This window comes from Anabrus simplex, chromosome 2 (assembly GCF_040414725.1).
Source record: "Anabrus simplex isolate iqAnaSimp1 chromosome 2, ASM4041472v1, whole genome shotgun sequence".
Lineage (NCBI taxonomy): Eukaryota > Metazoa > Arthropoda > Insecta > Orthoptera > Tettigoniidae > Anabrus > Anabrus simplex.
In genome coordinates, this window is record NC_090266.1 from 1,217,204,973 (window position 1) to 1,217,231,570 (window position 26,598).

General features: G+C 38.7%; 1 protein-coding gene across 5 annotated transcripts in view; it reads right to left on the reverse strand.

Moving 5' to 3' along the window:
• LOC136864803 (arrestin domain-containing protein 2) overlaps nt 1-26,598 on the reverse strand; it is a 534,353-nt gene that overhangs the window by 302,661 nt on the left and 205,094 nt on the right. The gene's annotated exons all lie outside the window — the stretch shown is intronic.

Here is a 26,598-nt window from a genome sequence, read left to right on the forward strand (position 1 = left end):
ATATATGCTTGCAATTTTTTCCAGGGGCCCTGACTTATATGTTTGAATTATGGTTTTAAAAACCTCTCTCCTGCGAACTACATGACTGCTATTCTGAACAAGTTTATGTGAAGCAGATATTCGAGCCATAGGTGAAATTACACTACACAAGAGACCAAACTAAATGATGATTCATCAAAAGTGGGCTCCCATCTGGTGTAAGCTACACCGTTCCCACTTGAGGACACTAGAGGGAGCCTGATACTATATGTCAAATTTATAATCTCAGAAAGTGCTAGGGTGACTGTTTGACCTTTAGAATACTTCACCTGAGAGAAAAACCATAATCAGAACATCATACAGTCATTAAGAGAGAATCATGACTGTAGCTTTCCCTTAGTTTCACACATGTAGTTAAGCCATATTATCATACGGTATGGTTTGAGAGGCACAGGCCTTCTTGATATTAACCCTCTGTCAAAATCAGACACATTCACTCTGATGGGCCTCCGAAGATCATGGCAGAACAAGGTGGCAGTAGCAGTGGCCTTACAATGTGCTGAAAGCAACAAATGCCGATCCTCTTTGCCAGCTGTCTTGCCTGGACATCCCATCTGTTGCTGTTGTATCTCCCCAGACTTTTTCTGAACTCTGGAGACATCACTCTGACTCATTCCAAAATGAGCGGCAACATCCACTTACTGCAAAAATGTCACAATTCAAATGTGATGAGAAGCAGAAATGGGTACTCTTGCTAGTTCTACCAGCACCGTCTACGCACCACCAACCTTACAAGTGATGACACAAGTGCCTCCTATCAGACAAATATCATCATTTGTCTCAGAAATTGGCCTACAGTACATACTAAAAGTATGTTTGAGGTACTCTGACATATACCATGTTAAATCTTAATTTTTTTTAAACTTAAAAAAAAAAAATTAGCACTGTATCGAATAGACTTCAAATTGGTTAGACAGAGATTCAGAAACCAAGGCTTAAATAGCAAAACCTTCCCCAGGAGCAACTGTTAATTCTGACCACAACTTGGTGGTGGACAAACTGAAGGAAATATGGAAAGTAATGTGCTAGGAAGAAGATAAGTTGAAGGAAAAGGAAAGAGGAAAAAATTTGCAAGGACATCTTGCACAAGACTAAATGAAATGTCGGATGGCATTTAGTGTCGGGATATCCCAGGAAGGGTTCGGCTCGCCAGGTGCAGGTCTTTCTATTTGACGCTCTTAGGCGACCTGCGCGTCATGATGAGGATGAAATGATGATGAAGACAACACATATACCCAGCCCCCGTGCCATTTGAATTAACCAATTAAGGTTAAAATCCCCGACCCGGCCAGGAATCGAACCCGGGACCCTCTGAACCGAAGGCCAGTATGCTGACTGTTCAGCCAACGAGTCGGACCACAAGACTAATAGAAGAAGGTACAGAAAACACAACAGATGAAGAGTCCAAAGGAATGAAATAAGTAGGGCTGCTGATAATAAGATAGAATATAGACAAGATTTAGTACGACTCAATGAATAAATTGTGAGATACTAGATCTGACTGAAGAATGATGGAAGTATAAAAATACAAGAAATGAAGAAGACGAAAAGCAGTGCATTCGCTATAAATCCAACCCCTTATCCAATCCGTGGGGGATAGACAATGGGATAAAGTAAGGGACTGCTTCTAGGAGTGAAGTACAATAGGGACTTTGTGTGTCCAGAGTCCGCTACAGTAACTGTGAAGGTCCTACAGGAACCCTGACAAATGATGGCAAATGGGGCTCTGAGTGATACGACAACTGGTCAATGGTTCTGAAGGCAGATGAGATTAATATCCAATGGCTGAAGAGGTAAAAGAACCGACATCCACTGCATTGTGTTTTAGAGTATCACCCAAAGGCTAAGGAAAGGAAGGTTCCACCAAGTCCAGAGGCTAAGGAGGCAGCGCCTCTACCAGACTGGCTCAGAGTAGGGCTAATAACCCATATGAGTAAGATAAAACCATTCTGAAAAATATGAAAGTGAAGCGACGATGACCCAGTCAGAATAGGACAATGAGAATCAGTACATGGAATATCACATCACTGACAGGAAAAGAAACTGAAAAGTATAATTTGCAGATATAGAAAATTTGTGAGACTAAAAAGAAGGGGAATGCAGATATTCAGCTAGAGAAAGGATGTCGTCTTCTTCTTCTTCTTCTTCTTCTTCTTCTTCTTCTTCTTCTTCTTCTTCTTCTTCTTCTTCTTCTTCTTCTTCTTCTTCTTTCCTTCATGGGGCCTCTAAATATGAGTTCCTAATTAGTGTCGACCTCTAAGGTCTTTTGCTAGCATGTTTTTTCTTCATGCCCACCTAGATATACCTGCTCCCTCCACAAAGCTGCAGGTTGTTCTTATTGGGTCTTCTTGGATTTTTCTCTCTCTTCACCTGGTAGTCCTAGAATGGAGAGTCTGATTCTACCCAGCGCCTCACATTCGAAAAGTATGTGTTCAGCTTATTCCTCTGCTTCATTGCATTTCCTACATATGTTGTCTCTTATTAGTCCAATTCTATGTAAGCGTTTTTTCAGATGGCAGTGTCCTGTCAACAGTCTTACTACCCATCTTATATTTTCCCTGCTGAGTTTCAAGAGTTCTTTAGTATGCTTCTAGTTTGGTCCTTTTATCAGCTCCTTTGTAAGTCTGCACCCTGGAGTATTTTTCCAGTTTTCCATTTGTTTCTTTTGTACCCATTTTCCTATGTAGTATTGGGCTTGTCCATAAGAAATCCTGCATACAGTTTCTGGGCCTGTAAAATGTTTTTCTGCCCCTTTCCTGGCCAGTTTATTTGACTTTTCATTTCCTCCTATACCTGCATCCCCTGGTACCCATATTATTTTGACAATATTGTACTTTGAGAGCTTCAGGAGAAGTGAATAGCAACACCAGACAATTCTGGATATTATGTGGACTGCCTCTAATGCCTTAATGGCCGCTTGGCTGTCCGTAAAAATGAAAATGTTCTTATTCCTATAGTTCATTTTCAGATTTTCTTGAAGACATGTTGTGATAGCTATCATTTCAGCTTGAAAGACTGTAGTGTGTCTGCCCAGGCTCATCTGGATTGATCTCTCAGGTCTTCCCACGTTGATCCCTCCTCCTGTACCATCACCACCACACTATACCTTCTTTTTCAGTATTCCATTTGCTGATATCCCAGTCTTCTTTTTTTATTATCTGGGTCTCAAACAGTTTTTCAAAGTTGTACTTCGGTATCATATGATCAGAAGGCATGTGTAGAACCTCCTCTGTTATTACTCTGTAAATTTTACAGTGTCCTAGATTGGGTCTTTGTGCATTCCAGCACACTGCTTGTGCCAATCTATATAAACTCATTCTAGCCTGCCGTTTTATGAAATTGCATAGTGATGGGAGGTCTAGTAAAGTATTCAAGGCTTCAGTCGGCGTAGTTCTCATAGCCCCAGTTATGGCTATGTATGCCATTCTCTTTAGGCTGTCCAATCTACTGCCGACTTTTCCTTGACTTACTTTCTGCCACGAGATGATTGCAGCATAGGCCATCAATGGTCTAATGATCATTGTGTATGTCCACATTACCATTGATGGTTTTAGACCCCATGCCTTCCCAATGGCTCTTTTAAATGCATACAGCAAGTTCTTGCCCTGGGTTATGTTCCTTTCTGTATGTGGATTCCAGGTTAGATTTTTATCTAACACTACACCTAAGTGCAGTGCCTGTTCTTCCATATATATATATCTTGCCCAAAGAGCTCCAGTGATCTCTTTCCCTCTAATTTTCTCCTTCTTGTAAAAGGAACCAGAGTTATCTTGTTTGGGTTGACTGATACTTGTTCTTCCCCACACCAGTTCTCCACAAGGTAAAGAGAAAGGATATACTCTGAAGTATTCTGAAGTAAGCAGATATCAGAGAGCCAAAGGAAGAGTTGGTACCATCCTAAATGAAGCACTCAGTGCTAAAGTAATATTCTGGGAAGAACAGGCCTTCAAATGGATGAGAGGGTCTCATGGATCCAGATATATGGTTTGAATGAGGATAAGGGACCATATCATAGTAATGGGAGATTGGAATGCCCAGATCATTAATGATGCAGCTCTTGGTTTTGGTTGTAAACGAAATTATGGAGTAGAAGTTATACAAAACAGGAATGGTAATAGAATGGTAGAATTGTGCATCGATAACCAGCTCTTGATTGGAAACACTTTATTTCCACATACCACCATACAAAAAATGACATTTGTTGCTTATGAGAGTGGAGTATACACTTATACGACGTGTACACTTTATGATATAAACTATGTACAAGTATTCCGCAGTGCAGAAATCAGTACACAGTACAAATTACTGGTCATGAAGACACAGTTTAGGTGAAGAAGAGAGAGAATTGTATGCAGCTGAAGTAAATAATCGCTGGAGATAGCAGAAAGAACTATAGATATGAACAATGTAGAGGCAGTGTGGAAAACATTTAAGGATACCATATTACAGCCGAAGAAGTCTGTGGGATAAAAGTAGTAGGTGGAATGAAAAAAACTGACCAAATGGTGGAAAAAAACTGTTAAACAAGCCATTAAAAAGAAGAAAGATGGTTGGAAGAAATACTACCCTACCAAGAGATGTGAGGATTGGGGCATCTATGTGGAGGCAAGAAATGAAGCCAAGCGAGTTGTTAAAGAAGCAAAGAAGGAAGCACAGGAAGAATTTCGAAATGAAATAGAAGACGACTTCAGAGGTAACAACAGAAGATTTTTGACTCTGATGAGAAACTTTAAAGGAAAAAGAGTAAAAGAAATTTAGAAACATTGAAACATATGCAAGAAGGGAAGCACAAGTAAATTCCAAAACAACCATGCCATATGCCTTTCTTTGCAAGTTATAAATCTCATTCCGTATTGACGGTTATCACTTTACAAAAGAAAATATTTAAAAATCCTCCTTATCAATACAAATCAACTCATCTGTTAGATGAAGCAAAGTCTAAACATGTTTCAGCCTAATCTCAAGGCCATCTTTCTTTTGTAAAGTGATATGCCTTTCTTGTGAAGCATTAAAGTTATAAACAAGAATTGTTGAAAAGTGTCTACGATCATATGTTGAACAAGAACTAGAGGAACAACAAGCTGGTTTTAGAACTGGCAACAAACTTAAAACTGTATCAGTTGCATTAGAAATTTGACTGAGAAGATGAACAGCCAAGGAATGGAGGTATACTGTAACAGTTTTCCAGTGGTTACATGACACACAGAAAAGAAGAAAGGAAAACTTAAATTACACGGCACCTAAACACCTTTAGCATAAACCAAAACATCAGATAAACTGCATCAAGTATAAACAAACTAACATCAGGTTGGGCAACGCGACGACTATAGGATGTGGAGCAGGTGTGGGGAAACTTACCAGGGCCATGGGGATATGTAGGTTGCGGATTTTAAGAAAAATCAACGGTAATCCCTTGATCTGTTAAATTTTTTTTTTCAAAATTACAAAGAAATTTCAAAACAAAATCCATCAATTCAAAAATTCATTTACAATATTTCAAAACAACAAATTAGATGTAATTTGCAAAGGGCTTTTCTTTCAAGTCAAAGAGGCTAACTAAAGATACCTTAACATAATGCAACTTCCAGAATACAACGTTTAAGGCCAATAGGAACCACATGACACAAAAACAATATTAAGTGAAAGTTGACGCGTTTTCAGACAATCGTGCCACATAATGGAAAGAAGGCAGAAATCAGAAATACTTAAATTTGACGCAGAAGCCAGTTCAACTTGCTCCTACACCAAAAAGACTTCTGATGCGGGGCAGAGGAAAAACTAACGTGCATCAAGTGATACAAGGTTACTGGAGGCAAACTGCGAGGGAAATAAAATTAATCTACTAATTACACTGTTTATAAGGCCAAAAGAAAAGAGGAATGCCTTCAAAATCAAACGGGCAGGCCCAGCTAAAAAGCTAAGGCATCTTAATAACTGAGTGGCGAGTCTGGGCAAGTAGAGATAAACTCCTATGTGAAAATACAAGCAAACATTAAATATAAATTAAGATGGAAATGAAACCAACAGCGCTTACCCCAAGGCATGCCATCCTGGGTGGGAGGACCCCCAAAGTATGTCTGATCGCTGGACTGACAACAAACGAAAAAGACCATGAAATCTTGCCTTGCTCCCTTATGAAAGCAAAGCTGGCCCCGGTGTTATCACCAAGTAACCAATCAGACCACAGAAGCTTCCCTCTCGCCACCCAGATCCACCAATCAAAACCCCTTAACCAGTCACGATGTTTTCACAATATTCCAGAACATCACCTAACCATAATCGCGAATTTTCGGCCTTCCAAACTTAGTAAAAACTGGCTTCTAGAATCGACAGGGGCAGACACACCCTGTTCCGAAAGTCCGTGTCATGACAATGTCCAGAATATTACAAAATATCACTCAACAATAATAACCCTTTACAATTTAGTAGTTACATTTACAAATTTAGATAGATAAAATGAATACAAATAAAATATTCTACAATAATATTTTACACCACATAGTAAACTTTTCTTTCAATGAGACACATTCCACAGGTCTCATTCTTCCACACCATAGCACTGATATAATGTAAAACATAACATAATGGCATTCACAAACGATTTTCAAGTATACAGTGCACTGATAGTTCTCAGAAAGTTTGACAGTCACTTTATTGATAAACATGATTTTCTTCAAGTTGAACTTCCCATAAAAAATTAAATAAAAAATGTCACTACATCAAAGGCCCCTTCAGTAACTTGAGATATTTTAAGGGTTACACATAAACACAACATAAATATCAAAAGGTGATAAGCATAAAAAAATCTTCCAAAATTGCTTTAACCTTTTAACTCTGTCCACTGAAAAGTATCTATTACCCTTTGCTTCCACAATATGTTAGTAATTCAGAGCCCATTCATTTTCTTGTAAGAAAGTGTCCACTGCCTCCTTCTTAGCAAAGTTTGGAGTAAGTTGATCTTGCATCAGCTTTCACATTAACCATAGGATCAAAGTCGCCCAACTTAACCATGGTTATTGCTGATGATGTGGCTGCCAACATGGTCGTTTGCCAACAGCCTCCATACATGTTCAGTCCCACCATGGTCAGCTGGCAAGTTGCAGCACAGCCCAAACATATCTTGAACTAACGGGTAGCAAGCACAAAGAGAGGCACAGTCTAGGAAGACTGCCGCTATCTGGATATTTGGCCAATGGACTGCGGTGAGGGATGGTAGCGCCACAAATCATACAGTGTGCCTCTCAACTAGACACATTAGGTTGCCGTCAGATGGAGTCGGTTATCGCTGCCACTGCAACATAAACCAACACGCAGCGGACAGGGGAATACTTGAGGCAAAGCTACCCTGCCAGACTAGAAGATCTTGCAGACAATACAGTTTTCAAGGGAGGTTTTTTTTACAGTTTTCTTTCCTTTTTACTGACTAGCTTAGAGTCACCCAATTGGTGCCTCAACGAATTTCGTGTAGAGACCCTCTCCCACACCAGGGACTTAAGGCACCAGCCCCCCCAGTGGCAGCACTATTCATACATTTCAGACAAGATAAAAGGTAGGAGAAAGAAAAATAAAACTACAGGAGTTTACCCGAACCCAGAAATGTTAGGGGAATAAATCAGTGACCCTAAATTAAAACCTACCTAACTTACTTAACATATTAAATCCATTACACTAAAGGAGACAATGCTTAAGGAGGATACCTAATGTATTTATACACAACAGTTACAATTCCTATTACTATATTACTCAAATAACTTATGATTAGAATACAGGGATAATGAGTACGTGCTGGTCAGCATCTAAAATCTTACAAATACCTTACAACTAAATCTACATTGTCATGAAAAATGGAATTTACTCACCCCTATACAACTTACGGTACCTTTACCTGTGAGAGATGTACCATGTTGATCCTTTTCCTTTTGGGATCACTCACTAATAATGACACCTGGGTAAGGAACTTTAAGATGGTGCAGGGACCTCGTAATCTGGGTGCCAACATACTGATAATATGGTCTGTAGCACTACTGATGGGATGCGTTTTAACAAACACCTGGTCACCCTCAGACAGATTGTGCGGTCATCGCCCATGATTGTAATTATGTTGAATCATGGCGTAATAAACTTTCAAGTTTTTATGTGCATGGTGCCAATTAGCGCAGATAGTTTCTGGACTGGCGTCATCAGGCAGAAGATCGTTAATGGACCACAGATTTTAAAGTAGAGAATTTGGGGTAAAGACTAGCATTAATGAGGCAGAAGTTTGCTTACGACTCTCATGGACGGCAGTGTTGAAAACTAATGACAACCAATTTAGTGATGAATCCCACTTAGAGTGGTAAGCAGAGTGATAAGCAATGAGAGCAGATCGAAGATTGCAATTTACTCTTTCAGCATAATTGGCCTCGGATAATATCGGGTAGTGGTTACATGAGAGATGGATAGATCAAAACAAAAATTACGGAACTGCACAGAGGTAAAAGCTCTTGCATTATCACTCACCAAAAACTGACAGGGTCCAAATGAAGCAAAGATCTGTTTCAAGCAAGAGATGGTAGTGTTAGCAATAGGCATACGAGTTGAGAACAGTCACGTAAAACGCCAAAAATGCATCAACACACACAAGTATGAAACGATGGCCGGTCCATGACCTCGGGAAAGGACCAACAAAATCTATGAATAATCTCTCCATAGGACGAGAAGCTTGTTCGGATGACTACAGACCTAGGCGAGTATTAGCAGCAGGTTCACTGATGTTGCAAGTTTTACAAGATTTAACAAGGGTGCGGATTTCACCGTCCATGGATTTCCAAATGAAATGCTTACGAATTTTCTCTCTACTTTTTAAAACTACAAGGTGACCCCCCCCAACAGGGATTCATGAAAATACTTGAGGAGAGCCAGAACTAGGTTAGCTGGGATTACAATTTTGGAGTCTCTGTGACCGCGAGCAGGACAACACAAGACGTCATTCTTAAGGACATAAGGCTTCACATGTTCACCAGATTTAATCCTGTCAATAATAGCTTTTCATTCAGCATCGTCTTCCTGATGTTTAGTTATATCTTTGAAAAAGATGGGAGAGTCAGGGAGAACTACATTCACAAAGGCTGAAACTTGTTCAGGAGAGGGATCTGCAGGCTTTGATTGAGGATCAGAACTGCCTGAATAGAACATCCTACTGAGGCCAAAAGCCACAACCGTTTTCAGTTCCACTAATGTGATGAGCTTCAAAATTGAAGGCTGAGATCCGTACTGCCCAATGCGCAAGACGACCGGTCCTTCTTGGCTTGGCCAGCACCCAACTCAACGCCTGATTATCAGTTTCAAGATCAAAAGTGAGATGTTCAAGGTACATTCTGAACTGTTCTAAGGAAAAGACAACAGCTAAGGCCTCCAATTCATAAATGGAATACTTTCGTTCAGCAGGATTCAGAGCACGAGAAGCATAAGAAATGGGACAACGCCCCTCTTCAAATTCCTGAAGGAGAACACCAGATATACCTGTGGAAGAGGCTTCAGTTTGAAGGATGAAATGATTAAAAAAGTCTGGCATAGCCAGTACAGGAGCATTGCATAAAGCAGATATCAAGTCACGAAAGGCTTCACGTTGGGCATCACCCCACACAAATTTGGCATTCTTTCTTCTCAAGGCATTTAATGGAGCTGTCCGTTCAGCAAAATTGGCGGTGAATTTATGGAAGAAATTAACCATGCCAATAAATCTGGCTACAGCTTTGACATCATTAGGTGTGGGAAAATTTTGGATGGCTGCAGTACGAGACTGATCAACAGAGACACCCTTTTCTGACACAATATGCTCTAAGATGGACATCTGGGGATATGCAAAAGTAACTTAACTAGCCTTAAGGGTTAGGCCTGCTTTACGCAGTCTTTCAACGACCTCATTGAGATAGAAAAGGTGTACTTCAAATGTTTCAATGAATATTACCAAATTGTCTAGGTAATTGTATACCAACTAGAATTTAATGTCTGACAAAACATTATCCAGTAACCAGCTAAGGACTGCAGCGCTTATACTTAATACGAATGGGACATGTTCAAATTCATAGAGGTTCCAATCAGTAGCAAAAGCAGAGGTGCTTGGATTCCTCAGCAAGAGATAACTGATAACATGCCTGATTCAAGTCAAAGGTGGTAAAAACTTTGGCATTAGCAAACCAAGAAAAACAAGAGTGCAAATCAGGAAGGGGGACGTATTGAAGGACCACTTTCTGGTTCAACATCCGATAGTCAACGACAGGATGATAACCACCCTGCGGTTTAGTGACAAGAAACATAGAAGAAGAATAAGCCAACTTAGAAGGACATATCACTCTGTCGCAAGTTATGAATCTCATTCCGTATTGACGGTTATCACTTTACACAAGAAAATATTTATAAAATCCTCCTATCAATGCAAGTCAAGTCATCTGTTAGATGAAGCAAAGTCTATACATGTTTCAGCCTAATCTCAAGGCCATCTTCAGTAGTAAAACAATGATTACATAATATACAAACAAATTAAAAATCGTAATGATGTGAAGTGACAGTGATCATGATTAGTGAGTTAAAAACACATTGAGGTACATAGTCCTCTCGTCTAATAGATCTGGCTAACTGTTAAATAAAAACACTATGCTGAGGATGTAGTGAGACCGTCAATACTACAAATAAAACGTGTATAACATCTGTAATGAGAAAAAAAGGAATATATGAGTGGATGAAGAACAAGTTAAAATGATGTACAAAAAGAAAACTCATATGACTTACTTGTAACTAAAAGTTGTCGTCTCGAATGGAGATGGCCTTGTCGGTCTCAAGTCACATTGACAACTAAGCCTGTGTGTGGCTTACTGTGTATCTGTGTCGATGTGGTTGGGAGGGGTAATGGAGGGGGAGGGGCAGGGAGAGAGGGACGTTGTGATTCGCGGAAGGAGGGTGTTGATGGAAGGGCGGGTCTTGTTCTTTTTTATTAATGAACTGTTCACAGATGAGCGGGACAAAGGTTTCCAATAAAATATTCTTCTTTTCGTTGATTTCATGTTCGCCATACTGGGGGACTATGGAATTAAAGGTAGATTATTAAAATCAATCAAAGGCATTTATGTTGACAATTGGGCTTCTGTGAGAATTGATGGTAGAATGAGTTCTTGGTTCAGGGTACTTACAGGAGTTAGACAAGGCTGTAATCTTTCACCTTTGCTGTTCATAGTTTACATGGATCATCTGCTGAAAGGTATAAAATGGCAGGGAGGGATTCAGTTACGTGGAAATGTAGTAAGCAGTTTGGCCTATGCTGACGACTTGGTCTTAATGGCAGACTGTGCCAAAAGCCTGCAATCTAATATCTTGGAACATGAAAATAGGTGCAATGAGTATGGTATGAAAATTAGCCTCTCGAAGACTAAATTGATGTCAGTAGGTAAGAAATTCAACAGAATTGAATGTCAGATTGGTGATACAAAGCTAGAACAGGTCGATAATTTCAAGTATTTAGGTTGTGTGTTCTCCCAGGATGGTAATATAGTAAGTGAGATTGAATCAAGGTGTAGTAAAGCTAATGCAGTGAGCTCGCAGTTGCAATCAGCAGTATTCTGTAAGAAGGAAGTCAGCTCCCAGACGAAACTATCTTTACATCTGTCTGTTTTCAGACCAACTTTGCTTTACGGGAGTGAAAGCTGGGTGGACTCAGGATATCTTATTCATAAGTTAGAAGTAACAGACATGAAAGTAGCAAGAATGATTGCTGGTACAAACAGGTGGGAACAATGACAGGAGGGAACTCGGAATGAGGAGATAAAGGCTAATTTAGGAATGAACTCGATGGATGAAGCTGTACGCATAAACCGGCTTCGGTGGTGGGGTCATGTGAGACAAATGGAGGAGGATAGGTTACCTAGGAGAATAATGGACTCTGTTATGGAGGGTAAGAGAAGTAGAGGGAGACCAAGACGACGATGGTTAGACTCGGTTTCTAACGATTTAAAGATAAGAGGTATAGAACTAAATGAGGCCACAACACTAGTTGCAAATCGAGGATTGTGGCGACGTTTAGTAAATTCTCAGAGGCTTGCAGACTGAACGCTGAAAGGCATAACAGTCTATAATGATAATGTATGTATGTATGTATGTATGTATGTATGATTTCATTTAAGTTATAGACGGGATTGTTATATTGGTCGATATCTATATATATATTCTCTAGTATATTAAGTAAGGGACCTTTCTGTTCGTAATGCAGGATCTTTAAGTCTTGATCAACTGTTGTGTATTTATGATTTTTCTCTCTACAATGTTCACTCATGGCTGAGTAGCGATTATACTTTAGGGCATTAAGATGTTCGGAATATCTTACATTGAAACTGCGGCCTGTTTGCCCAATATACGTTTAAAGACATGATTGGCATTTTAATTTGTATATTCCAGAGTTAGAAAATTTTTTGCTGTTGACAGTATGAGAATTTAAAAACATTTTTGTATTGGTGTGAACGGTCTTGAAAGCTACTTTTAACTTGTGCTTTTTAAAGATGTTTGAAATAGGATATATTATTATTATTATTATTAAAGGTAAATGTGGTGAACTTCTCTTTATGGGAAGATTGTTTTTCTAAGGTGGTCTTGGGTTTATTTCTAAATTTATTGAGAATTTTATTCACGAAAGCTTTACTGAAACCATTACCTTCGGCTATTGCATAAATGGTGTTGATTTCCTTTCTAAAATTCTTACGGGATAAAGGAACATTAAGAGCTCTGAAAATCATACTATTGTAAGCTGTCTTCTTCTGTGTCCCTGGGTGTAGAGAAGAAAAGAAAAATATTTTATTGGAAACCTTTGTCCCGCTCATCTGTGAACAGTTCATTAATAAAAAAGAGTTTCACTACCGACATTCTAGAACAAGACCCCTGCCCCTTCCCCTCCATTACCCCTCCCAACCACATCGACACAGATACACAGTAAGCCACACACAGGCTTAGTTGTCAATGTGACTTGAGACCGACAAGGCCATCTCCATTCGAGATGACAACTTTTAGTTACAAGTAAGTCATATGAGTTTTCTTTTTGTACATCATTTTAACTTGTTCTTCATCCACTCATATATTCCTTTTTTCTTATTACAGATGTTATACATGTTTTATTCGTAGTATTGACGGTCTCACTACACTCCTCAGCATAGTGTTTTTATTTAACAGTCAGCAAGATCTATTAGACGAGAGGACTTTGTACCTCAATGTGTTTTTAACTCACTAATCATGATCACTGTCACTTCACATCATTACGATTTTTAATTTGTTTGTATATTATGTAATCATTGTTCTACTACTGAAGATGGCCTTGAGATTAGGCTGAAACATGTATAGACTTTGCTTCATCTAACAGATGACTTGACTTGTATTGATAGGAGGATTTTATAAATATTTTCTTTTGTAAAGTATCACTCCGTCAGCGAATATTTGGTCAATAATAGACATAAGGGCTTTCATTTTGGGAGGCAACAGCCGATACGGAGAAAAGCAAACATGTATGTTATCAGTGACTTCAATTTTGTATTCCAAAACATTAGTTACACATAACTTGTCTGTAAAGACACCAGGAAATTTATAGCAGAGATTCGTAAGATGGATGGCCTGATCATCACGCAAATGATCAAAATTAAAAGCTTTGAGTTCAGCAGTATCTTCAGGAACAGCATTAACGTGACAAGACTGAATAGGGGAGCGATTACACAGTCAAAAGTTCTTGTGGAAAATTTAAAATGGAATCTGTTGAACTGCAGGTCCAAAATCATGCCAGTTTTGGCAATAAAATTTGCACCCAAAATGAAGGGACAAGAATCTTTTGCCTCTAGTACCGGCATTTTCCACGTAAAATCACAGACTCTTATTTTGACATCTAGGGATCCTACAATATTCATCGAGTTAGAATTAGCAGTATGGCAAGTTAAAGACACAGTGTAATGGAGGTAACTTGCAAACACTTTTCATTGAGTTACACCAGTTCTCACTCATCAATGTGATGCTACTTCCTGAATCTACCAATGCACAGACAGGTTCATTATTTACCTCTAAGCATAAGTAAGGTAATTTACAAGGAGGGATTGCAGAAATTCCACAAGATTGCAGGAAATTGACACTAGGTTCAGACTGGGACCAATCATCAGTCTCAGAATTAGGTAAACCATCCTTTAACGTACAGCTATGACAAACAAAACATGAAACCACTCTTTGAGGTTTACCATGAGAATTGGCGGTTAGTCATCCAGAATTACTTTTGCTTGGAGGTCCAGAGCCTGAAGAATTACGTGGGCACTGTCTAGAGAAGTGCCTATTTGACCCACAGTATCGGCAAAAATTATTGGTGGAAGAGACTCTACCCACATCCGGTCTTGACTTGCCTAAGGGCACAATCTCAGGACAATTCCTCTGGAAATGCTAGTGGAATCATAGCTAAAGCATGCACGAGGATTACACGGCGTGGAAGAAGGTTAAGGGGCGGTTTTAATAACCTGAGGAGAAGACATGCTCATAGGAGGGGGAGCTAATGCAACGCATAGCTGGTCGGCATATCGAACACCTTCGGCAGAAACCGTGACAGCTTCCAACTGAGCGAATGTTGCTGGTCGCCGTGAAAGAGCGAGATATGAATTGCTGGCAACCATTTGAGACTCAGAATAGTTGAGCATAAAAATTTTAGCATAGAGCTTAATGTCCTGAATACACTCAGACAACGACTCATTCAAATGCTGCAATCTGAAATAGTGCCTCTGCACTATGTAACATGCTCTCCTATGTCATGATGTCTACCTTTTCAACTGCTCTACTTCTGTTCTTACCTCTACGTGTGTTCCGTTCGCTCACTCAGCCCATTGTATGATTCACAACTGCTCGCCCTCCGTCCCCTCCCCTCTGCCGCTGCTTGTCTACGTCACCTTGCGCTCTGGTACTTTCTGGATTCTACTTTTACGATATAAAAGGCTCGCTCTGGCCTCGAACAGGGAGTCGGACTTTTTGCAACGAACTGTGTGGAGGGAGGAGTCCATCATTCGCATATACGGCTGGTCCGTATGCAATGTTTTACTTTGTCTGCAACTCAAGATCTGAACCTACGACCACTGGCTGGGTGAGCGATATTAATCTCTTTGTGCTTTCTACTTCTCAATTCTGGAATACTATTTGCTTTCCCTAATATGCCATTCTGGCTGAAAATGTAACACCACTCTTGTTGTGGTTACCAGACAACATTATAGACCTGTATGTTCATTCTCAAGTTCATATTTGAATTTTCCAAATTTTATTCTCCATCTAAAAATTGGTAACTAATTTGGTGAACAGACGCAAGAACTGACAGTCGTATTTGTGACATTCTTGGAACTCTCTTCTACGCCTGTTTTTTGGGAGTGAGCTTACTACTTTTCTAAATCTATTCGCAGTATTCGCAGGCTGTACCTTTTTCTTTCCCTTTGCCAGCCCTTGGACATAATTTTCTCCTCCTTTATTTTTCCCTTTTTCCTATTCTGGGGGTTTTGCATATTGTACAGTGGCCTTTGTAAATTTTAGAATTCCTTTTTGATATAGTGTGGTGTACATTGATAGGGAACTTGACATTTGATTCTAGTCAATCTTCTTTTTGTATCAGATCCCCATGTATACTGTGGCGTACCAGCGTAGTATTCATAATTTTCTTTCTTTTCCGCTTCAATCTGCGGCCTAGTCTTATGGCGTTACAAATCCTATTTCGATTGTATACAACTGAATATAGTCGCTTATTCAATTAATAATTGTACCCTTGTTCTTGTGATCATTTTTGTTGTTTCTATAATACATGTGCATTATGAAAATTTAACTGATTGTATCTTCCTGATTACTGTCCCTCCCTAATTCAAAACTCCTTGTCAACTTGTACTTACCATGTATACTTCTGGAATGATCTCAGCGTAACGCTTCTTTGCAAACTCTGCTTGTTCACTACGATTTCATTCTGAATACTTATTTTAATGGAGAGGTGGTTAAAAGCTGGCCACGCATTTTATGAAGGTGTGCATCGTTTTCACTGAATACCTTACCTCGCTTCGCCCATGTTTGCTTGCGCTACCACACTGGTCCGACTAGTGTCTTAATTTACTGTCCACCTTTTTGTGCTACGTGTTTGTTTCTGATACTTGCTTATTTGGACCATTCTATTTATCTATGATAATTAACATTACTTTTATTCGTCACGTCCATCCTTTTACTACCACCTTTCACTACCTACCACACCACAAAATATTTAAACTATATGTACAACACATTACAACTAACGAAGACAAGGCACGAGAAGGAATTAAAAATTCACGTACATGTGCATGAAACTGATCTACCGTCCATCTTTCGTAAATGGCTGTAACGATATGCTAAGAAAGAGCTTCAGATACATGTGGATATAAGATTTGAAACATGTGATCATTAATGAGATTGTATAAAATAGCCTGACCCTTAAACTCTATTAAAAACTGAAGGAAAGAAATAACCTCGTCAATAGAGTTAATCGTAAATTTAGAAACTCCATTAAATACAGTAGTCAATGGATGAGGTAAGTTGGAGAAAATCTGGGGAAAAGCAGGTGTAGAATATACCTGGGAAGGACTACAGTGGTCCCGAGGAGATACAGTGACACAATGACCTTGATTCGAGCGCCCTTGCGAAAAGGATGGGGTACTGAAAGTGAGGTTAGGACTACCGATAGACTGCAATGTGACCAGCGCAGATATTCTCATCTGCGAAACATTCTTACAAATTTGAGATACCATCGGCGCATTAACCACTTGCGCAGGGGTTATAGAACCTAAAAGAGCACTAGGACAGGAGGATGGTTTTACACCATTGCATAAGAATCAGGTAGCCACGGTAGAATTACCAGGTGCCACAGGAAAATTAGTCGAGATACCAACATGCGTAGAAGATACATTATATGAATTACTTACAGGAGCCATAGCACTTGAAAACAAGGCAGGAGAAGATCCTAAGAGAACATTACTCACATCAGACTCCTGAATAACACTAGCACTAGTGACCACAGTACATGCTTGAGAAGCTACAGATACGGAACCAAAGTTAACACTTTCACATGATTCAGAAGAGTTATAGACACTTGAACCTCAGAACTTGCATCAGGCAACTCATTCCCTTCCAGCAAGCCTATGGTTTTGTCAAATATGCTTGAAAATTGTACTAATAAAGATTCACATCCCTGCCCCTAGTCTGCTGGCAAATTAAGAGACAACAAATCCCGAACCCGGTCCAGATAATGTTGTAACTGTGCTTATAACCCGTGCTAATTGGCCATGCGAGAGCTCAGAAGAACAGAAAGACACACGAATGGCATTAAATTCTGCCAATTTATCTCTAACCACCGCCAAAGGCTCACGCAATTCGTCTGCATTTAACGCAGGGACAAATTAAGGGATTGTTTCAACAGCCTCGTGTCATCTCTGATATTGCCTGTGGAATTTGGTTTACGGATTTGAATTTCGTAAATTAATTCTACCTCTCTCAAATGGAAAGTGTTAGAAACAGCACGAGCCATCCTGACAGGCAGAAACTAAATTTCAAGGCAATTTACGAATTACAGACACTAAGCCTTTTTAGGTTAGTTACAACGATCACCCTTCACTTTTCTTTCGTCCGCAATCAATCACTTGCTCGACTACCAATATGTAACCATTTTTCAGTGGATACACGACACACAGAAAAGAAGAAAGGAAAACTTAAATTAAACGGCACTTAAACACCTTTAGCATAAACCAAAACATCAGATAAACTGCATCAAGTATAAACAAATGAACATCAGGTTGGGCAACGCAACGAGTATAGGATGTGCAGCAGGTGTGGGAAACTCACCAGGGCCATGGGGATACGTAGGTTGCAGATTTTAAGAAAAATCAATGGTGATCCCTTGATCTGTTAATTATTTTTTTCAAAATAAACATTACAATGAAATTTTTGAAACTAATCCATCTATTCAGAAATTCAGTTATTATACCTCAAAACAACAAATTAGATGTAATTTGTGAAGAGCTTTTCTTTCAAGTCAAAGAGGCAAAATAAAGATGCCTTAACATAATGCAACTTCCAGAATACAACATTTAAGGCTAATAGGAACCACATGACACAAATACAATATTAAGTGAAAGTTGACGCGTTTTCAGACAATCGCGGCACATAATGGAAACAAGGCGGAAACCAGAAATATTTAAATTTGACGCAGAGGCCAGTTCAACTTGCTCCTACTCCAAAAACACTTCTGATGCGGGGAAGAGGAAAAACTAGCATGCATCAAGTGAAACAAAGTTACTGGAGGCAAACCGCGAGGGAAATAAAATTAATCTACTAATTGCACTGTTTATAAGGCCAAAAGAAAAGGGGAATGCCTCCAAAATCAAACAGGCAGGCCCAGCTAAAAAGCTAACATATCTTAATAATTGGTTCATGTTTGTGGGTTACTGTAGTCACGTCCTAGTTCGTGAACCATGGCAACGGCTGAGTGGCCTACTAAGTGGTCCTGAGAGTCGGGATACCAGTTGCTATGGAATGGGAGTGGGCATCTCGGACATATTCTGAGTCGTGGCCGTCCTTGTGCTCAGGCGGCTAGGACTATACAATTCACCGGTGGTCCATAACCCGTTAGAGGAGAGATCCTCACTTGGACTATGTGCAAGTAGGGCAGCATCCTGCTTCATGAATTTACTGAGCTCAGAACACTTTAAGCAAGCCTCGGACCTATGGGAGTAATGGAGTCCCACTCCCATTTGACAGGTGAGGGACTCCTTGGAAACAACTTGGCGAACGAAATGAAATTCGATGGGGAGCTATCAATATTAATAGGGCTTATGGAAGAAAGAAGGTAGAACTGGCTGAGTCAGCAAAGAGGATGCATCTGGATGTGTTAGGAGTAAGTGATATTCGGGTAAGGGGAGATAATGAGGAAGAGATAGGAGATTATAAAGTGTACTTGACGGGTGTTAGAAAGGAAAGGGCAGAGTCTGGGGTAGGGCTCTTTATCAGGAATACCATTGCACGCAACATAGTTTCTGTTAGGCACGTAAACGAGCTAATGATGTGGGTAGATTTGTCAGTGGGAGGAATTAGGACAAGAATTGTGTCCGTATATTCACCATGTGAGGGTGCAGATGAGGATGAAGTTGACAAGTTTTATGAAGCATTGAGTGACATCGTGGTCAGGGTCAACAGCAAAGATAGAATAGTGCTAATGGGCGATTTCAATGCGAGAGTTGGGAGTAGAAGTGAAGGATATGAAAGGGTGATTGGTAAATGTGGGGAAGATATGGAAGCTAATGGGAATGGGAAGCGTTTGCTGGACTTCTGTGCTAGTATGGGTTTAGCTGTTACTTCAAGCATAAGGCTATTCGCCGCTACACATGGGAGGCTAGGGGTACCAGATCCATAATAGACTATATCCTAACAGACTTTGAACTCAGGAAATCTGTTAGGAATATAAGAGTTTTTTGGGGATTTTTCGATGATACAGACCACTATCTGATCTGTACTGAACTAAGTATCTCTAGGCCTAGGGTAGAGAAAGTGAAATCTGTCTGCAAACGAATAAGGGTAGAAAATCTCCAGGACGAGGAAATTAGACAGAAGTACATGGATATGATTAATGAGAAGTTTCGAACAGTAGACAGTAAGCAGGTTCAGGATATAGAAAGTGAATGGGTGGCATACAGGGATGCTGTAGTAGAAACAGCAAGGTAATGCCTAGGAACAACTGTGTGTAAAGATGGGAAAAGGCGATCATCTTGGTGGAATGATGAAGAGAGAGCAGCCTGTAAACGTAAAAAGAAGGCTTATCAGAAATGGCTCCAAACAAGGGCCGAGGCAGACAGGGATTTGTACGTAGATGAAAGAAACTGAGCGAAACAAATAGTTGTTGAATCCAAAAAGAAGTCATGGGAAGATTTTGGTAATAACCTGGAAAGGCTAGGTCAAGCAGCAGGGAAACCTTTCTGGACAGTAATAAACAATCTTAGGAAGGGAGGGAAAAAGGAAATGAACAGTGTTTTGAGTAATTCAGGTGAACTCATAATAGATCCCAGGGAATCACTGGAGAGGTGGAGGGAATATTTTGATCATCATCTCAATGTAAAAGGAAATCGTCATGGTGGTGTTGCAAACAGCCAAGCTCATGGGGAGGAGGAAAATGATGTTGGTTTAATTATGCTTCAGGAAGTGGAAAGGATAGTAAATAAACTCCATTGTCATAACGCAGCAGGAATAGATGAAATTAGACCTGAAATGGTGAAGTATAGTGGGAAGGCAGGGATGAAATGGCTTCATAGAGTAGTAAAATTAGCGTGGACTGTTGGTAAGGTACCTTCAGATTGGACAAAAGCAGTAATTGCACCTATCTATAAGCAAGGGAACAGGAAGGATTGCAATGACTATCAATGTATCTCATTGATTAGTATACCAGGCAAAGTATTCACTGGCATCTTGGAAGAGAGGGTGTGATCAGTTGTTGAGAGGAAGTTGGATGAAAACCAGTGTGGTTTCAGACCACAGAGAGGCTGTCAGGATCAGATTTTCATTATGCGCCAGGTAATTGAAAAATGCTACGAGAGGAATAGGCAGATGTGTTTATGTTTCGTAGATCTAGAGAAAGCAAATGACAGGGTACCGAGGGAAAAGTTGTTCGATATACTGGGGGACTATGGAATTAAAGGTAGATTATTAAAATCAATCAAAGGCATTTATGTTGACAATTGGGCTTCTGTGAGAATTGATGGTAGAATGAGTTCTTGGTTCAGGGTACTTACAGGAGTTAGACAAGGCTGTAATCTTTCACCTTTGCTGTTCGTAGTTTACATGGATCATCTGCTGAAAGGTATAAAATGGCAGGGAGGGATTCAGTTACGTGGAAATGTAGTAAGCAGTTTGGCCTATGCTGACGACTTGGTTTTAATGGCAGACTGTGCCGAAAGCCTGCAGTCTAATATCTTGGAACTTGAAAATAGGTGCAATGAGTATGGTATGAAAATTAGCCTCTCAAAGACTAAATTGATGTCAGTAGGTAAGAAATTCAACAGAATTGAATGTCAGATTGGTGATACAAAGCTAGAACAGGTCGATAATTTCAAGTATTTAGGTTGTGTGTTCTCCCAGGATGGTAATATAGTAAGTGAGATTGAATCAAGGTGTAGTAAAGCTAATGCAGTTAGCTCGCAGTTGCGATCAACAGTATTCTGTAAGAAGGAAGTCAGCTCCCAGACGAAACTATCTTTACATCGGTCTGTTTTCAGACCAACTTTGCTTTATGGGAGGGAAAGCTGGGTGGACTCAGCATATCTTATTCATAAGTTAGAAGTAACAGACATGAATGTAGCAAGAATGATTGTTCATACAAACAGGTGGGAACAATGGCAGGAGGGTACTCAGATGAGGAGATAAAGGCTAATTTAGGAATGATCTCGATGGATGAAGCTGTACGCATAAACTGGCTTCGGTGGTGGGGTCATGTGTGGCGAATGGAGGGGGATAGGTTACCTAGGAGAATAATGGACTCTTGTTATGGAGGGTAAGAGAAGTAGAGGGAGACTAAGACGACGATGGTTAGACTCGGTTTCTAACGATTTAAAGATAAGAGGTATAGAACTAAATGAGGCCACAACACTAGTTGCAAATCGAGGATTGTGGCGACGTTTAGTAAATTATCAGAGGCTTGCAGACTGAACGTTGAAAGGCATAACAGTCTATATGTTAAAAATTAAATAACTGGAGGTTCAACCTATTCAATACTCAAAAGAAAGAAACGTAGCAATCACATTTCTATTTAAATGGGACCGGTTTCGACCTTAGTCTAGGTCATCATCAGCCATAAAAAACATGTAAAATGTTTAAGAATGTTGGAGGTCAGTTTTTCACTGTTAGGCACAAAGACACGACATCACATTCTGTTCTGCACAAAGTCACAACATTAACAATCAACTTGCGAAGATCAAAAAGGCTTGAATTCGCAGACGAACAGATCTGTAGATGAAAGCCGCCAGCTCCCGGTGACTACGTGGCACACTCAAGGTCACGCGCTGCGGCCAAACACCAAAGCAGAGTGGAGAACGTTTCGAAGGTCCAGAACCTGTCACGGCTGCGGGAAGCCAAGTACGTATATAAAAATGTACGATGCCAATTAGTATAACCGAACGAGCACCCGTACTCCAGCTAAGATCTTGGTAAACAGTTGATTTGAAAAAACAATTGTAGAGAGAAGAAAAAAATGTAGTAAAAAGCGCAATATCGGAAAACAAATGAAAACTTATATGCACAGTGCGCTATTTAAAAAAAAAAAAAAAAAATTTTTTAGGTTATGATTGAAGTAGTCGAAGTTGGCGCAAGACAAAAATTTTTGAAAGAGGAGAATAAATTAAACGAGGAAGAGTGATAGTGAAATAAGAGAAAGAATAAAAGAAATTGAAGTTAGATGGTAATGAGGAAAGATAAGATAGGGAAATGAAGGAGGGGTAGTTTAAGGTGGGTTAGGAGGGTGGGTTATTGGAGGTAGAAAATGTGGGTGGGAACTATGTAAGACATGGAAAATAGAATTGGGGTTTTGGAATTTGGAATTTTTGAGAAGAAGAATTAGGAAGTCAAAAAGGATATTGGGTTTTTCAGAAATGTCGTTTAAATTGAAATTAGGGTTGAAGTACTGGTCAAGGTGGATAAAGCAATTTTCAGTAATGTTTAAGAGGGGGCCTTTGTTAATGATTTTAAGTATGTTTATGTCATTGTCAATACTGGTGAAATTATGTTTGGAGTCTTGTATGTGCTGTCCTATGGCAGAGAATCTGTTGTATTTAATGGCGTTGACATGTTCAGAGTACCTGATATTGAAGTTGCGGCCAGTTTGTCCGACGTAGGAGGAACTGCAGTTGTTACATTTAAATCTGTATACACCAGATTTAGAAAAGGCATTAGACTTATTTAGAGATTTAGAGTTGTGTAAGATATCAAGACTTCTATTGTTAGTTCTAAAAGAAATTTTCATATTATGTTTTTTAAAGATATTAGTTATTTTATAAGCATCCTGAGTAAAAGTGAAGGTGGAAAAAGCAGTTGGTTTTATTGTGTCTTTAGATAAAGTGGTTTTTGGACGGTGTTTGAATTTGTTGATGATGCGGTTAATGAAGGAGTTGTTAAAGCCATTAAATTTAGCAATGTTGCGGATGGTGTTTAATTCATTATTTAAATCTTTTTTGGACATAGGGGTGTTGAAGGCACGAAAAATTAAGCTGTTATAAGTAGCACGTTTATGAGCTTGGGGGTGCGAAGAATCTTGTCTTATTGTAGTTGCTGTTTGGGTTGGTTTTCTGAAAATTTTGTAAGATAAAGAAGAAGGATGTCTAGTAATAGTTAGGTCTAGAAAATTAAGAGTTTGGTTGTGTTCTGATTCGAGGGTGAATTTAATGTTAGAGTCTAAGTTGTTGAGATGAAGAAGTGTAGAGGCTGCGTTAGTTGATTCCTCATTTAATATTACCAATGTGTCGTCGACATATCTCGCCCAAAAGAGGATGTTGGAGAAATTATTATTATTATTAATTCTTGTGTTTTCTAAGAAGTCGAGGTAAATTTCAGCAAGAATGCCAGAAGCAGGTGAGCCCATAGCCAAGCCATCTTGTTGATAAATGGTGTTGTCAAAGGTAAAATAATTATTGTTGAGAACTAATTTTAAAATAGACATGAAGTCTTGAATTTCAAGTTTACTTAGGTTACTGAATTTGTTTAGGTTGTTGTTTATAATGGGGAATAATTTTGGAATTGGAATACTAGGGTACATGTTGACAATGTCAAAAGAATGGAGAGAAAAATTTGGTTGGATTTCAAAATTTTCTAATTTGTTGATTAGATCAGAAGTGTTTTTGATAGATTTGTTGGATAAAAATCGATAATTTTTTAGTAAAAATGTTTGGATGAATTTAGAAGTGTTGTATAGGGGACTGGGTCTGTAATTAATAATTGGACGGATAGGAATGTTAGTTTTGTGAATTTTAGGGAGGGCTTTGGCAGTGGGTAGTCCAGGGTTCATGTTTATTAGTTTAGTTTTTTCTTGATCTGTGAGGAGAAAGGAAACGTTTTTTAAAGTATGTTTGAGTAGGCGTTGGATTTTTGTGGTTGGGTCTTTTTTTATTATAGAAAAAGAAGGGTCAATGTAGCCACCAATTTAATTATTGAATCTGAAATAGCCATTAACAAAATGCCAACAGATGAACAAGATGAAATCAGATATGAAGTAAAAAGGAAACTTGAAAAAATCTTCATTAACAATAACAAAAACACTTCTCTTATTAATTATAATAATAATAATAATAATTTAATTAAAGATAATAAAACCATTTCAGATCTTAAAAAGAAAATCAATGACAATAATCTCATTATCACCAAATCTGATAAAGGCAACACTACTGTCATAATGGATAAAACTGACTACTTAGATAAAACCAAAAACTTTTTCAGTGACCCTTCTTTTTCTATAATAAAAAAAGACCCAACCACAAAAATCCAACGCCTACTCAAACATACTTTAAAAAACGTTTCCTTTCTCCTCACAGATCAAGAAAAAACTAAACTAATAAACATGAACCCTGGACTACCCACTGCCAAAGCCCTCCCTAAAATTCACAAAACTAACATTCCTATCCGTCCAATTATTAATTACAGACCCAGTCCCCTATACAACACTTCTAAATTCATCCAAACATTTTTACTAAAAAATTATCGATTTTTATCCAACAAATCTATCAAAAACACTTCTGATCTAATCAACAAATTAGAAAATTTTGAAATCCAACCAAATTTTTCTCTCCATTCTTTTGACATTGTCAACATGTACCCTAGTATTCCAATTCCAAAATTATTCCCCATTATAAACAACAACCTAAACAAATTCAGTAACCTAAGTAAACTTGAAATTCAAGACTTCATGTCTATTTTAAAATTAGTTCTCAACAATAATTATTTTACCTTTGACAACACCATTTATCAACAAGATGGCTTGGCTATGGGCTCACCTGCTTCTGGCATTCTTGCTGAAATTTACCTCGACTTCTTAGAAAACACAAGAATTAATAATAATAATAATTTCTCCAACATCCTCTTTTGGGCGAGATATGTCGACGACACATTGGTAATATTAAATGAGGAATCAACTAACGCAGCCTCTACACTTCTTCATCTCAACAACTTAGACTCTAACATTAAATTCACCCTCGAATCAGAACACAACCAAACTCTTAATTTTCTAGACCTAACTATTACTAGACATCCTTCTTCTTTATCTTACAAAATTTTCAGAAAACCAACCCAAACAGCAACTACAATAAGACAAGATTCTTCGCACCCCCAAGCTCATAAACGTGCTACTTATAACAGCTTAATTTTTCGTGCCTTCAACACCCCTATGTCCAAAAAAGATTTAAATAATGAATTAAACACCATCCGCAACATTGCTAAATTTAATGGCTTTAACAACTCCTTCATTAACCGCATCATCAACAAATTCAAACACCGTCCAAAAACCACTTTATCTAAAGACACAATAAAACCAACTGCTTTTTCCACCTTCACTTTTACTCAGGATGCTTATAAAATAACTAATATCTTTAAAAAACATAATATGAAAATTTCTTTTAGAACTAACAATAGAAGTCTTGATATCTTACACAACTCTAAATCTCTAAATAAGTCTAATGCCTTTTCTAAATCTGGTGTATACAGATTTAAATGTAACAACTGCAGTTCCTCCTACGTCGGACAAACTGGCCGCAACTTCAATATCAGGTACTCTGAACATGTCAACGCCATTAAATACAACAGATTCTCTGCCATAGGACAGCACATACAAGACTCCAAACATAATTTCACCAGTATTGACAATGACATAAACATACTTAAAATCATTAACAAAGGCCCCCTCTTAAACATTACTGAAAATTGCTTTATCCACCTTGACCAGTACTTCAACCCTAATTTCAATTTAAACGACATTTCTGAAAAACCCAATATCCTTTTTGACTTCCTAATTCTTCTTCTCAAAAATTCCAAATTCCAAAACCCCAATTCTATTTTCCATGTCTTACATAGTTCCCACCCACATTTTCTACCTCCAATAACCCACCCTCCTAACCCACCTTAAACTACCCCTCCTTCATTTCCCTATCTTATCTTTCCTCATTACCATCTAACTTCAATTTCTTTTATTCTTTCTCTTATTTCACTATCACTCTTCCTCGTTTAATTTATTCTCCTCTTTCAAAAATTTTTGTCTTGCGCCAACTTCGACTACTTCAATCATAACCTAAAAAATTTTTTTTTTTTTTTTTTAAATAGCGCACTGTGCATATAAGTTTTCATTTGTTTTCCGATATTGCGCTTTTTACTACATTTTTTTCTTCTCTCTACAATTGTTTTTTCAAATCAACTGTTTACCAAGATCTTAGCTGGAGTACGGGTGCTCGTTCGGTTATACTAATTGGCATCGTACATTTTTATATACGTACTTGGCTTCCCGCAGCCGTG